The sequence below is a fragment of the Acinonyx jubatus genome, chromosome E4 (genome assembly GCF_027475565.1).
Source record: "Acinonyx jubatus isolate Ajub_Pintada_27869175 chromosome E4, VMU_Ajub_asm_v1.0, whole genome shotgun sequence".
NCBI classification, from domain to species: Eukaryota; Metazoa; Chordata; class Mammalia; order Carnivora; family Felidae; genus Acinonyx; species Acinonyx jubatus.
In genome coordinates, this window is record NC_069395.1 from 52,989,272 (window position 1) to 53,002,824 (window position 13,553).

Here is a 13,553-nt window from a genome sequence, read left to right on the forward strand (position 1 = left end):
CAAAGTGTACACGTGATGGGGAATGAGTGTTGATTTTCCTGGAAGCTGACGCTGACACAGAAACACAACTGTGACAAGTGTATTAGGGGACATTAGGAAGGACAAAGTGGAGTGGGCAGGGTGGGCAGGGAAAGCATTCAGACCAAGGGGCAGATTAGACACCATCTCTAAATATATAGTAACCATAGCTGGTTTGTAATGGTTCAGTGTCCTCTCCAAATTTCAAACGGATTGTCCTCTACGTCAAAGTGATTTTGACTTATTGCAAAGGGATCTTCTGTTCTCCTCTATGCATTTTGTCTTCTACAATACATCTGTGGCCTTAGATGAGCACATATTTGTGTGGCTGCATTTGTATGTCTACCTCAGATCTTAGATGTAGATGCCTGAATATACACATTCTCATACTTATCTTTTCCTTCTTTGTAAAGTAGGACCTGAATTTTAATAGAATAAACACAGGGGTCGTTGTTGTATCTTTGGAAACAGGAATTGCCAATCTCCCAACCTCAGGCATTATACCCTTAGTTTCATGAAACTGAATGAACATCTGTTGATGATCTTCTGTGTGCAGATACATTCATTTCCACCCTGAGAAGGGTGAATGCCCACTCATCCCATACATTTTACAAATTCCTTATGTGCTTAACCACCTCTTCATCGCACTGACCTCAGAGACCAACATTGTTCCTGCTTCTCAGATTACAATGCTGAGGTTCTGAGATGGCCCCACTGAGAGCTGGCATTAGGGCTGAGACAGCAGGATCACAGGCAGTGCCTCTGGAAATTGTGAGGGAAGTTTCAGAGATTTACACCTTCATGCAGGGTCATGACAGTAGGTTCAGGGGTGCGGTGACAAGATTCCAGCAGGGGCGTTTCCTGGTCAACCCTGATTTCCCTGCTAAGAGTCTGATTCAGGCTGAAGGCCAAGGAAGCCACACAGCTAATCTACAACCTTTCATCACATTTAGTCTCACAGAGGCACACAAACTTAGGCAGACAAGCATCCCATAAGAACCCAGGAAAACTACAAATCTCCAGGGCATTCTTTCACAAGGATCCAGAATCTTCAGGAGAACCTCCAAGAGAAACAACAGTCTTTATTTAGATAATGAACTAGGTGCCCTTTGGCCACAATGACATTTCAGAGATGATACCTGCATGGACTATCCTTGAACCCATACAGCAGCTCTGTGTGGATGCCACTCTGCGCTCACTATCCCTGCCCAGGTTGTGGGCCCTGCCACAAATGGCCTCCAGCTCCATCTCACTGAGTCCAACACCCTCCTCTCTGTACCATCTCAGCTCTCCCTTCTTATGCACAGTCTCCAATTCATTTCCATGAGTTTCATGTCTCCGTCTCTTGTAGTTGAGGACCCATCACTGGAGCTGCCATTACTGTAGACCAGAAGCTCCATGTAATTTAACGCATGTGACTCTCTCCCCATTAGGACAGTTGAAGCCCCTGATGGTAAGGGTTTGCCTCATCTCTCACAGAGCCAGGGACATGGACTGTGTGCTGGGCACATCTGCAGAACTGATATGCCTGCTTTTCTATTAAAAGACTCTTTCCTTCTCCACAAAGGATATATGCAGCCCAGCTCGGTAATGGAAATGACACAGCCCAACATATGTATGTCCTGAGAAACTTGAGGAATCTTAACAGTGTCCACATCCAGCAGCACCCTTGCATTACAAAGCGTGTGAGGCCATCTCTCCATCTTCTCAAAGACTCAACAACATAGAAGCTGAACATGCTGAACAAGTCAACTCATACAGCTCAGTTTATCTCACAAATAGTCAAGGTGGAGGTGATGGGTACTTTCCCACCATCAAGGAGCTGGAGGCAGCCCATAGAGCCCATGAACAGTGATAAATTGTATCTGTGCAGGGTGGACCTGGGAAAGAAGGAGGTCCTCTTGCATCCATAGGGACCTACAGAAGTGACAGGTGTGTTGGTATGACAGACAGAAGCAGAACGCCCACAGGAGCTGAAACACAATGAAGCAGGTGTCAGCACCTGGCCCCTTGTTCATTCATGGGTTCTAGTAGAACAGAGCATCAGTGTCAGAAAACTCTACCCTTCCGTGAAGTCCCACCTATAGCCTGAAAGTACCAGATGCCACAAGGAAAAACAACTGTCACCACACGTCACTGCCCATGTTTAAAAATGCAGAAAGCCAAGGAGTCCTGTTCTAGAAGATTGATGGCAGTAATGCCAGTCTAATAAAGGAAAGTATTCCAGAGAGGCAGGCATCTGTGTCCAGGATCTCTCTGGTGTCCTCTTCCACCAGATCTGCAGACTTTTTCATTGCACATTGAGAACAGACAGAACATGAAGGAATGAAAGAAATGACCAGAACCACACAGAGATCCAGGGCCACCCCAAGGTCAAAGCTCTACCTGCGATCCCATGCCTGTCCTCACTCTGCTTCTCTCCCTTACAAACACATCTTCTGTGCAAGGCCACAAAGACCTCTGAGGAGATGGGGATTCCTGGAGTCCAGCACTGGGGCCTGGATATGAGTTTTCTGAGGGAAACACATTACCTGTGCATATTCATTGGTCTCAAGTATGTTTATCTTAATTCACAGGTAATTCAGCTTTTAAATACAACATGAGTTGCAGAGCTATTTTGTGCCATTGTAAGAGGGAGGTAGAAATTCTACGTAAAAGAATGAACACAACCATGTCTCAATTTCAGGTGAAAAACTCCCATAAGGTATCATGAGACAAAGTACCAATTACAACTGCTCCCAGGACGCAAGAGAACCTACTCCTATAAACACAACTGGAGAACTCTGTGAGGTATTGGCCCTGCAGGTAATCACTGATTCTCTGCAGTTCCACGTACATTTTTTATTACACGTGCCACTTCTGAAAATTCAGAGTATTTCCACCTAGGGGACAACTGGAGAAATTCTCTATTGTACATTTGCCAACACAGAAGGACCAGTAATGAATTCTGAAATTTTTCTAAGAACCCTCAGCACTGCACAAAGCACACAATATAATGTTGGAAAGAGTTTTTATCAATTCCAGTCATGAGGCTCATAGCAGACATTCTGAACACATTCATGGCCTACACTGAAAAAGGAAAAAATGAAAATAATCAGGATAATCCCGTGTAAAGAAGGTGTGGAAGGAGTCAGATGCTCCAGAAGACTTGAGGGTGCAGTGAAGTGTCATCCTCCTCAAGTCATTTCCACAAACACTAAGTGAGAGCCAGGTGGTCCTCAGCCTCTATGCACTTGTGGCGTCCAGAGGCACTAGCTAACATGATGATGTTACATTGGAGAAGCCTGGAGGCTTGTGAGGACATAAATCAAACAGTAAAGACACCAGAAGACAAAAAAAAAAAAAAAAAAAAAAAACAGACAAGGCCAGATAAAAGTTTCCAGAAAGTATTGCAACTGAAACTGGCAACAGAATTTACCTTGTCTTTTTCTGCATCCTTGGTAGAGACACAACTGATATTTCCCATTGGAGCTGCATCACGTCTTAGGTCTCATAAAGGACGGAGGCGGATGGAGGTTGATTGTGACTTTCATAGACTGTGTGGAAGAAAAACAAACCATCCGCCACATGTTTCATTATATTCAACTCATTCACACTCTCGGGTCCCTTACCAGGGAAAAAGCGTTTTCCACGTGCCTGGGGTGACCCTTTAGGAGAAGAGGGGGATCTCATCCTGTCTCTTGAGGAAGGTTTACAGGGCCCTGGGTCAGGTGTTTTTATAACTAATCAAGCAGCTGTGAACAGCTCAGGTCTCAACTCGCTAGAAAGTATGTTATGGGTGTGTTTCATCCGTCAGAAAGCCCAGCACATGGTCTCTGTACAAGCTACATCCTAGGGAATCCTATGTCTGTCAGCATGTATAAGGCCTCTTTCCTTCTCTATCAGAGACACGTGTTGCCCAGCTCAGTATGTGGAAATGACTGCCCATTTCATGCATGTCCTGAGAAACTTGAAGAACCTTACAACGTCCTCACTCAGGCTGACCTGAAAGCCCTGTGGTGCCATCAATGCATCTCCTCCAAACACATAACAAGTAAAAGACACAACGTGTTTTATAAGTCAACTCATACTAGTCATATCATCTTTCCACATGGTGGAGGAGGAAGGTGAGGTCCCAGAGGACCCCAGTTTGGAGAAGGTGGGGGTGGTCCAAAGCCCACGGGTGGTGATAAATGTCAGCCCACGGGGTATGACATAGAGGGCACTTCTGGGAAAGGAGGAAATATCCTGGAAACCACGTGGACCTGCAGGACAGAAATTAAACTTTTGAGATGTGTTAGGGTAAAAGGTGAAAAATTCAACACCAACACCAACACTAACATACCTGAACCCCAATGAAGCCGAATGGCACCTGTCTCCTTCCTCTCCACCTGGTTTCAACAGGGCAGCATCAGTGCTTCTAAACTCCACCCTTCCCACTGGGTCCCACCTAGAATTTGTAAGAGTTGGAGGAGGCAAAGCAGTGCATTGCTGGCAGCATGGTACTAGCTGTGTCTGCAAATGTGGGGAAGGAAGTGGCTAGTCTTAAAGAATCAGAGGGATAATTCCAGACGTCTGTTCCACACACACAGTCTTCTATGTCCAGCACTACTCTCCACCCAGCCCTTCACCACCTCAACAGCTCCGTCTTGGCATAGTAAGAGCGGAAACTATGAGGAAGAATTTTGTTTCCGTACTATTCATTTACATCTTTAATCCATTTCAAGTTAATTCTTGGAGTGGTATAACATAAGGTGCTAAGCTTTATTCTTATGCACGTGTATATCCAATTTTCCCAGCCCCAGTTATTCAAGAGAATACCCTTCTCCGCTATGTATTCTTGACTCCCTTGTCAAATACTAGTTGACTGTTCATGCAAGGGTTTAGTTTGGGCTCTCAATTTCCGTTCCATTGTCTTGTGTGTGTGCTTATGCCAGTGACATAACTGATTTCTTTGTGTTAGAATGCAGCTAGAAATCGAGAAGTGTGATGCCTCCTATTTTGTTCTTTCTTGCGTTGGCTACTTGGGGTCTTTTTGTGGTTCCAAATACATTTTAGGATATGTTTTTCTAATTGCATAAACATTGCATTGGAGTCTTGATAAAGATTGCACTGAATCTCTAGATGGCTTTGGGTAATATGGACATTGTATCTATATTAATTCCTCTGAAAGACAGACGTGGGATGGCTTTTCACTGACTTGTGTGTTCTCCTGTTTCTTTCATCCAAATTGAATTTCTTCCATTTCAGTACATGGGTGTTATAGTTTTCTGTAGAGAGATCTTTCACTTCCTTGGCTAAATTTATTCCTATACAGTTTATTGTTTTTGATGCTATTGTAAATGGATTGTTTTCTTTTCTTCTTAGATAATTTGGTTAGTGTATAGGAAAGCTACAGAATGTGATATAGTGACTTTCTAGTTTGGAACTTTAATGTATTTCTTGATTAGATATTAACAAGTTCTTTTACACTGAACTTTATTTCATTCTTTTACCTTTTTAAAAAATCGTGTTATTTGGGAATAGCTGATACAGTATGTTACATTAGTTTCAGATGAACAACATAGTGATTGGACAAGTGTATACATTCTGATACGCTAACACAGGTGTAGCTACAATCTGTCACCATGCATCACTATTCCAGTACCATTCTCAATGTTCCCTATGCTATATCCTCTATGTGTAATTTATTATTCCATAACCAGAAGCCTGCATCACCCAATCCCCTTCACATATCTAGGGCATCCTTGTCTTGTTCCTGATCTTAGAGGACAATCTTTCACAATTTCACTATAGAGTATGACGTTAGATATGGGCTTCACATACATGGCCTTTCTTATGTTGAGATATGTTCCCTCTACGGGGAATTTTTAAAGAGTTTTTTAGCACAAATGGATACCAAATTTTCTCAGAACTTTTTTGTGTATCTATTGACATAGCCACAGCAGTTTTCTTTTTAATTTTGAAAATGTATGGGGCGCCTGGGTGGCTCAGTTGGTTGAGCGTCCGACTTGATTCACATCATGATCTCACGGTCTATGGGTTTGAGCCCCGCATCAGGCTCTGTGCTGACAGCTCAGAGCCTGGAGCCTGCTTCGGATTCTGTGTCTCACACTCTCACTACCTCTCCCCTGATCATTCTCTCTCTCTCTCTCTCTCTCTCTCTCTCTTTCTCTTTCTCTCTGTCTCTCTCTTTCTCTCTGTCTCTCTCTCTGTCAAAAATAAACATTAAGAAAAATTTAAAAATGTATTTATTTTGTTAACTTTAAATTTATTAATGTATTTCTTTAGTATATATTTTTTTCAGGTTTTTATTTAAATTCTAGTTGGTTAACATACAGTGTAATGTTAGTTTCAGGAGTACAATGTAGTCATCCATCACTTACACAACATGCAGTGTTCCTCACTACTAGCGCCCTCCTTAGCCGATCACCCATTTAACCCATCCCCCTGCCCACCTCCCTTCTAGTAATCCTCCGTTTGCTATTTATAGTTGAGTCTGGTTTCTGGACGATTTTTCTTTCATTCACTTATGTGAGGGGTCATATTTATTGATTTTCATTTCTGAAACATCCTTCCTTTACAGGAAAAACCCTACATCTCGGTCAATGATCCTTTTTATGTGATGGTTAATTTGGTTTGCCTGTATATCACTGGGAATTATTCATCTATATTCATCATGGGAATACTGCCCTATAGTTTTCTGTTCAGGTAGTATCCTTTTCTGGCTTCCTACCAGGGTAATTCCAGTCTCATGAAATGAGTTTATGGTGTTCATTCCTTTTGAATCAGTGAGAGGACTGCTGTTATTTCTTCTACAAACGTTTGGTCACATTCACCAGTGAATCTACCTGGTCCTGGGCTTTTCTTCCCTGAGAGAATTTCGATTACTGATTCAATTTACTTACTTTGGTTATCTTTTTGTATTGACGCAGTCTTCCTTTAATGGGTCTGTGCAAACCTTCTATTTCTTCCTGATACAGTCTTGGTAGGTTGTGTGTTTCTAAGAACCTATCCATTTCTTCTATGTAGGCGGTTTGCTGGCATCTAATTTAGCCATGGTCGCCTCTTTGTCTCCTTTATGTTTCTTTGGTATCAGGTGTAATGTCTGCCCTTTTATTTATAATCATTTTGAGTTGGGTCCTCTCTCTGTCTTAGCAGAGTCTACGTATAATCTTGAAATTTTTGTTTCACTCTTCAGAAAACCCACTGTTGACCTTCTTCATATTTTCTATTGATTTCATGGTCTCAGTTTCATTGGTTTCCACTCTCATATGCATTACTTCCTCCCTTTTGAGAACATTGGACATTGGTAGATTGTTGTTTTTTTCTAATTCTTTTAAATTAAAGGTAGGCTGTTCATTTGAGTCCCAAATCTACCCTCCATGCATGCAAAATCAGTGACTCATCAGAGAACCTTCAATAGGTCTCTTCTGCCCTATTTCTCATTCTCCAAACTCTGAGAAATGGAACCAGAAAATTTATTTGAAGACACAATAGATGAAAACGTCCTTAATGTGGGGAATGAAACAGATCCAGAAATAGGAGGCACAAAGAACCCCCAAAATATTCAACAGAAGCAGATCCACATCAGGTCATATAGGAATTAAAATGCAAAATGTCGTGATAAAGAAAAAATTTAATAGCAGAAAAACCAAAAGATGACAATTACCTACAAGAGAAGCCCCATAAAGTTATCACTGGATGTTTTTCAGAAGAAAGTTTGAAACCATAAGTGAGCAGCACGGTATGGTACAGGTGCTGAATGGATAACATCTGCAGCCAGAGACTCTAACCACAACACTATCATTCAGATGGAAGGAGAGATGAAGAGGTTCCCAAATAAATACTCAGCGAGTTCACAACCAACAAACCACCCCTGAATGAAATGTTAAAGTGGACTCTTTAAGTGGAAAAGAAACACCTAAAGTGACACTATTAACGTCCGAAACGCAAAAACAATAAAAATGAGTACATCTATAAAACATCAGCCAAAGTATTCGCGATATGAAATGTTTTGAAATATGACACTACATATCTAAAACACGGGGAGGAGAGGAGTAAAGAACTGGTTCAAACTTAAACAACTATCAACTAAATATAGACTTCTCTATGCACAAGTGATTAGGTACAAACCTAATAATAACCACAAATCAAACACCACCAATACATATGCAGACTATAAAGACAAGCAATTTCAACTGTGGTACTAAAGAAACCCAGCAAACCATAAAAAAGAGAAAGAGAAGAAAGGATCAGAAAGATTCAGAAACAACAATCATCAAGTAATAAAAGGACAAGTATATGTCTATCAACTACTTTGAAAGGAAACAGGATAAATGCTCAAATCAAAGCCACAGGGTGACAGATAGGGGCGCCTGGATGGCTCAATCACTTGAGATTTCGTCTCTTGACTTTGGATCAGGCTATGATGCCAGGGTCATCGGATTGAGACCTAATTGGGCTCTGCACTGAGCATGGAACTTACTTAAGATACATACTGAGTCTCATTCTCTCTCTTGCTCTCTGTCTTCCCCCATTTCCCCCAACCAGCCCTCCGATACCTGAGCTCTCTCTCCTCATAAAAAAAGGCACTGGGTGAGAGAATGAATGAAATATAGGACCTATCTATTCTCTACCTACAAGAGAGTAATTACAGAAGTAAATTATCAAAAGAAACAGCAGTAGCCATACCTATATCAAACAAATACATTTAAAAATAAAACTCTAAGAAGAGAGAAAGAAGGAAATTATAATGAAAAAAGGTATAATCCAACGAAAGATACAACAATTGTAAACATATATGTGCTCAACCTGAGAGAATCCAATACACAAAACACTGAAAACCTAAAGTAAAGAATTGATACTCATACAATCATAGAAGGGCACTTTAACACCACAGAGACATCAAGGGAGATATCATTCCATCAGAAAATACACATTTGTATATTTTCTAATAACAGCATGCACATGGGTTCCACAAATGATGAAGAAATACTCGACATGGAACGTCGAATATCACCATGTCATTTCCAAAGCGAGACGGCAGCTGCACGGGAGGATTCCTGAAGCCTACAGTAAGGGTGGCACATACATTATGTCTAGCCTTGGAACCCATAGAATAATCTTGACCGGGACACACCCTTGTGACTCCACTCAGCCCTTTGGAGATACACCTGCTATGCTCTGGGGTAACAACCCAGAGCCTCCAGGGAGCTAAACCTAAACCTAATGGTAACCCTAACTAGAACACTCACCCTACACCTAACCCTATATATCACACTAAATTTACAACAGATCCATGTCGGAGCATGTGCCCTCATTTCAGCCTTCCATGGAATTCAAAACGCTGATGTCGCTTCGACCCTGGCGACTTCCCTGGACCGAACTATAAACCTCTGACAACACCACGTGGCTGGGGTCCAGAAGCAGTAAAGGGTCACTCGGAAAGGAATGTGGAACCTCACCATGACATTTCCCAGGCCCGACTGCAGCTGCCCGAGAGGATTCCTGAGGCTTACCCTACAGGGGGCCATAGATTTGTGTGAAATAGGAAGCCAAAGACTGGTCTTGATCGGCACCCTCCCTGTACCCTCAACTCACACCCTAAACCCACCACAAAAGGGGACCCTCCAATGAAACTAAAGGGGGCCTAGAACCCTACCCTACACTTGAGCAGCCCCGTGTCATAGGCCCTCACTTCAGCCCTCGAGGGATATCACGAGACCGGAGTCGCTTCGGCCCTGGCGACGTCCCTGGACCGAACCCTAACCCTAGCTAAGGCACTCTCCCCATGGGGACCCAATTCCAACGTCTGACAACACCATGTGCCTGGGGTCCAGAAGCAGTGCAGGCTCACAAGGCATGGAACCTGGAAGCTCAGCATGTCGTTTCCCAAGCCGGGCTGCAGCTGACCCAGAGGATTCCGGAGGCCTCCTCGACCAGGGGCCCATTGACGTGTGTGACCTTGGCAGCCAAAGACTGATACTAACCTGCACGCTCCCTTGTGCCCTCAACTCAACCCTTCGGGGAGACCACTGCCCTAATGTGGGTTCAGCACCTGGAGTCTCCTGGGACCTAAACCTAACCTTACCCAAAACCAGGACACTGCTCTGAAAACTAAGCCGGCCTCGATCGCTAACCCTACATTTGAGCTGCCCCGTTGCATGGGCCCTCACTTCAGGCCTCGAGGAAGAATATGAGACCGGAGTCGCTTCGACCCTGGCGACGTCCCTGGAAAGAAACCTAACCCTAGCTAAGGCACTCTCCCCAAGGGGACCCAATACCAAAATGTGACAACACCACGTGGCTGGGGTCCACAAGCGGTATGGGCTAACTGGGCATGGAACCTGGAAGCTGTCCATTTCGTTTCCCAGGCCTGGCTGCAGCTGCCCGAGAGGATTCCTGAGGCCTCCCCGACAAGGGGCCCATTGACGTGTGTGGCCTTGGCAGCCAAAGACTGATCCTGACCAGTAGTCTCTCTTGTGCCCTCAACTCAGCCCTTCGGGGAGACCACTGGTCTGCTATGGGTTCGGCGCTTGTAGACTCCTGAAAACTAACCCTAACCCTAACCCTACCTCAAACCGGTTGCCTCCACCGAAAACTAAGCCGGCCTTGTAACTGAACCCTAAACTTGAGATGCCCCGTCGCATGGGCCCTCACTTCAGCCCTCAAGGGACATAACGAGAGCGTAGTCGCTTCGGGCTGGCGACATCCCTGGACCGAACCCTAACCCTAGCTGAGGATCTCTCCCCATGGGGACCCAATACCAACGTCTGACAACACCACGCGCCTGGAGTACACAAGCGGTGCAGATTCACTTGGCATGGAACCTGGAAGTTCACCATGTCGTTTCCCAGGCTCAGCTGAAGCTGCCCGAGAGGATTCCGGAGGTCTCCCCGACCAGGGCCTGTCGATGTGTGTGGCCTTGTCAGCCAAAGACTGAATCTGACTGGCACCCTCACTTGTGACCTTAACTCAGCCCTTCGGGGAGACCACGTCCCTGCTGTGGGTTCAGCGCCTGGAACCTACTGGGACATATCCCTAACCCTAAAACTACCTCGATCCGGGAACCTCCAATGAAACCTAAGCGGGCCTCGAACCCTAACCCTACACTTGTGTCACCTGGTCGCATGGCCCCTCACTTCAGCACTCGAGGTAGGTCACGGGAATGGAGTCCTTTCGGCACTGGCGACATCCCCAGACTGAACCCTAAACCGAGCTAAGGCACTCTCCCCATGTGGACCCAATACCAAAGTCTAGAAACATCACGGGCCTAGGGTACACAAGAGGTGCAGGCTCACTCAGCATGGAACCTGGAAGCTCACCATGTCTTTTCCAAGGCCCGGCTGCAGCTGCCCGAGAGGATTCCGGAGGCCTCCTAGACCATGGGCCGATGGAGGTGTGTTGCCTTGGCAGCCACAGACGGACCCTGACTGGCACCGTCCCTTGTGCCCTCAACTCAGCCCTTCGGGGAGACCACTGCCATTCTGTGGGTTTGGGGCCTGGAGCCTACTGGACCCGAACCCTAACCGTACCCCGAACCGGGAGCCTCCACCGAAACCTAAGCCTGCCTCGAACCCTAACCCTGCAATTGAGCCGCCTTCTGTCATGGGCCCTCACATCAGCCCTCGAGGGAGATCACGAGATCGGAGTCGCTTCGGCCCTGCTGACGTCCCTGAACCGAACCCTAACCCTAGCTAAGACTCTCACCCCATGGGGACCCAATTCGAACCTCTGACAACACCACGTGCCTGGGGTGCAGAAGCAGTGCAGGGTGACTCGGCAAGGAACCTGGAAGCTCACCATGTCGTTTCCCAGGCCCGGCTGCAGCTGCCCGAGAGGATTTCGAAGGCCTCCTCGACCAGTGGCCCCATCACGTGTGTGGCCTTGGCAGACCAAGACAGATCCTCACCGGCACCCTCCCTTGTGTCCTCAATGTAGCCCTTCTGGGAGACCACTGCCTTTCTGTGAGTTCGTCTGCAACGTCCTGGGATCTAAACTTCCCCCTAAACCTACCCTGTGTCAGAACCCTCCACCGAAATCTCAGCCATCCTCGAAACCTAACACTCCACTTGAGCCGCCCCGTCGCATGGGCCCTCATTTCAGGTCTTGAGAGAGATTACGGGACCAGTGTGGCTTCGGCCCTGGCGACGTCCCTGGACCAAACCCTAATCCTAGCTAAGGCTCTCTCCCCGTGGGGACCCAATCCCTACGTCTGACAACACCATACGCCTTGGGTCTTGAAGGGTTGCATGGTCACTTGGTATGGTATTTGGAAGCTCACCATATTGTTTCCCATGCCTGTTGCAGCTTCCAGAGAGGATTCCTGAGTCTTCCCCGACCAGGCGCTCATAGAGTTGTGTGGCCTTGGAAGAACAGAGTCTGATCCTGCCCGGCACTCTCCCTTGAGCCCTGAACTCAGTCCTTCGGGGAGACCACTACAGTGTTCTGGCTTCAGCACCTGGGGCCTCCTGGGACGTAACCCCAACCCTACCCTTAACCGGACCCTCCACCGAATCCTAAGCCGGCCTTGAACCCTATCCCTTCATTTTTACCTCACTTTCGCATGGGACCTCACTTCATCTCTCGAGGGAGGTCTCAAGACTGGAGTCGCTTCGATCCTGGCTACGTCTCTGGTCCAAACAATAACCGTAGTCTAGGCTCTCTCCCCTTGGGACCCTATCCCAAAGTCTTGCAACACCACGCGCCTGGGGTTCCAGAAGTGGGGCAGTGTCCCTCGGCATGGTGCCTGGAACCTCACAATGTCATTCTGGAGGCCCGGCTGCAGTTGTCTGAGAGAATTCCTGAAGCCTACCCGACCAGTGGCCCATAGATTTGCGTGGCCAGGAAGCCAAAGACTGAACCTTACCGGCACTCTCCCCTGTGCCCTCAACTGAGCCCATTCGGGTGACCACTGCCCTGCTGTGGGTTCAGTACTTGGAGCCTCTTGGGTCCTAACCCAAACCCTACCCCTAATCGGAAACCTCCACCGAATCCTAACCCGATCTTGAAACCTAATCAAACACTTGACCCCCGCTGTCTCCTGGTCCCTTACTTCATTCCTCTAGGGAGATCACGAGACTGGAGTTGCTTTGGCCCTGACAACGTCCTGGACCCAACCCTAACCCTAGCTCAGACTCTCTCCCAATGGGGATGTAAGCAACAAACCATAAATCGTCTATGAGAAAAATTGAAGAAACCCAAAGAAATGGAAAACATTCCATGCTCACGTATTAGAAGAACAAACATTTGGGGCGCCTGGGTGGCGCAGTCGGTTAAGCGCCCGACTTCAGCCAGGTCACGATCTCACCGTCTGTGATATCGAGCCCCGCGTCAGGCTCTGGGCTGATGGCTCAGAGCCTGGAGCCTGTTTCCTATTCTGTGTCTCCCTCTCTCTCTGCCCCTCCCCTGTTCATGCTCTGTCTCTGTCTGTCCCAAAAAATATAAATAAACGTTGAAAAAAAAAGAAGAAGAAGAACAAACATTGTTAAGATGTCAATACTACCGAAGCAATTGACACACTCAATGCAATCCCTATGAAAATAACACGAGCT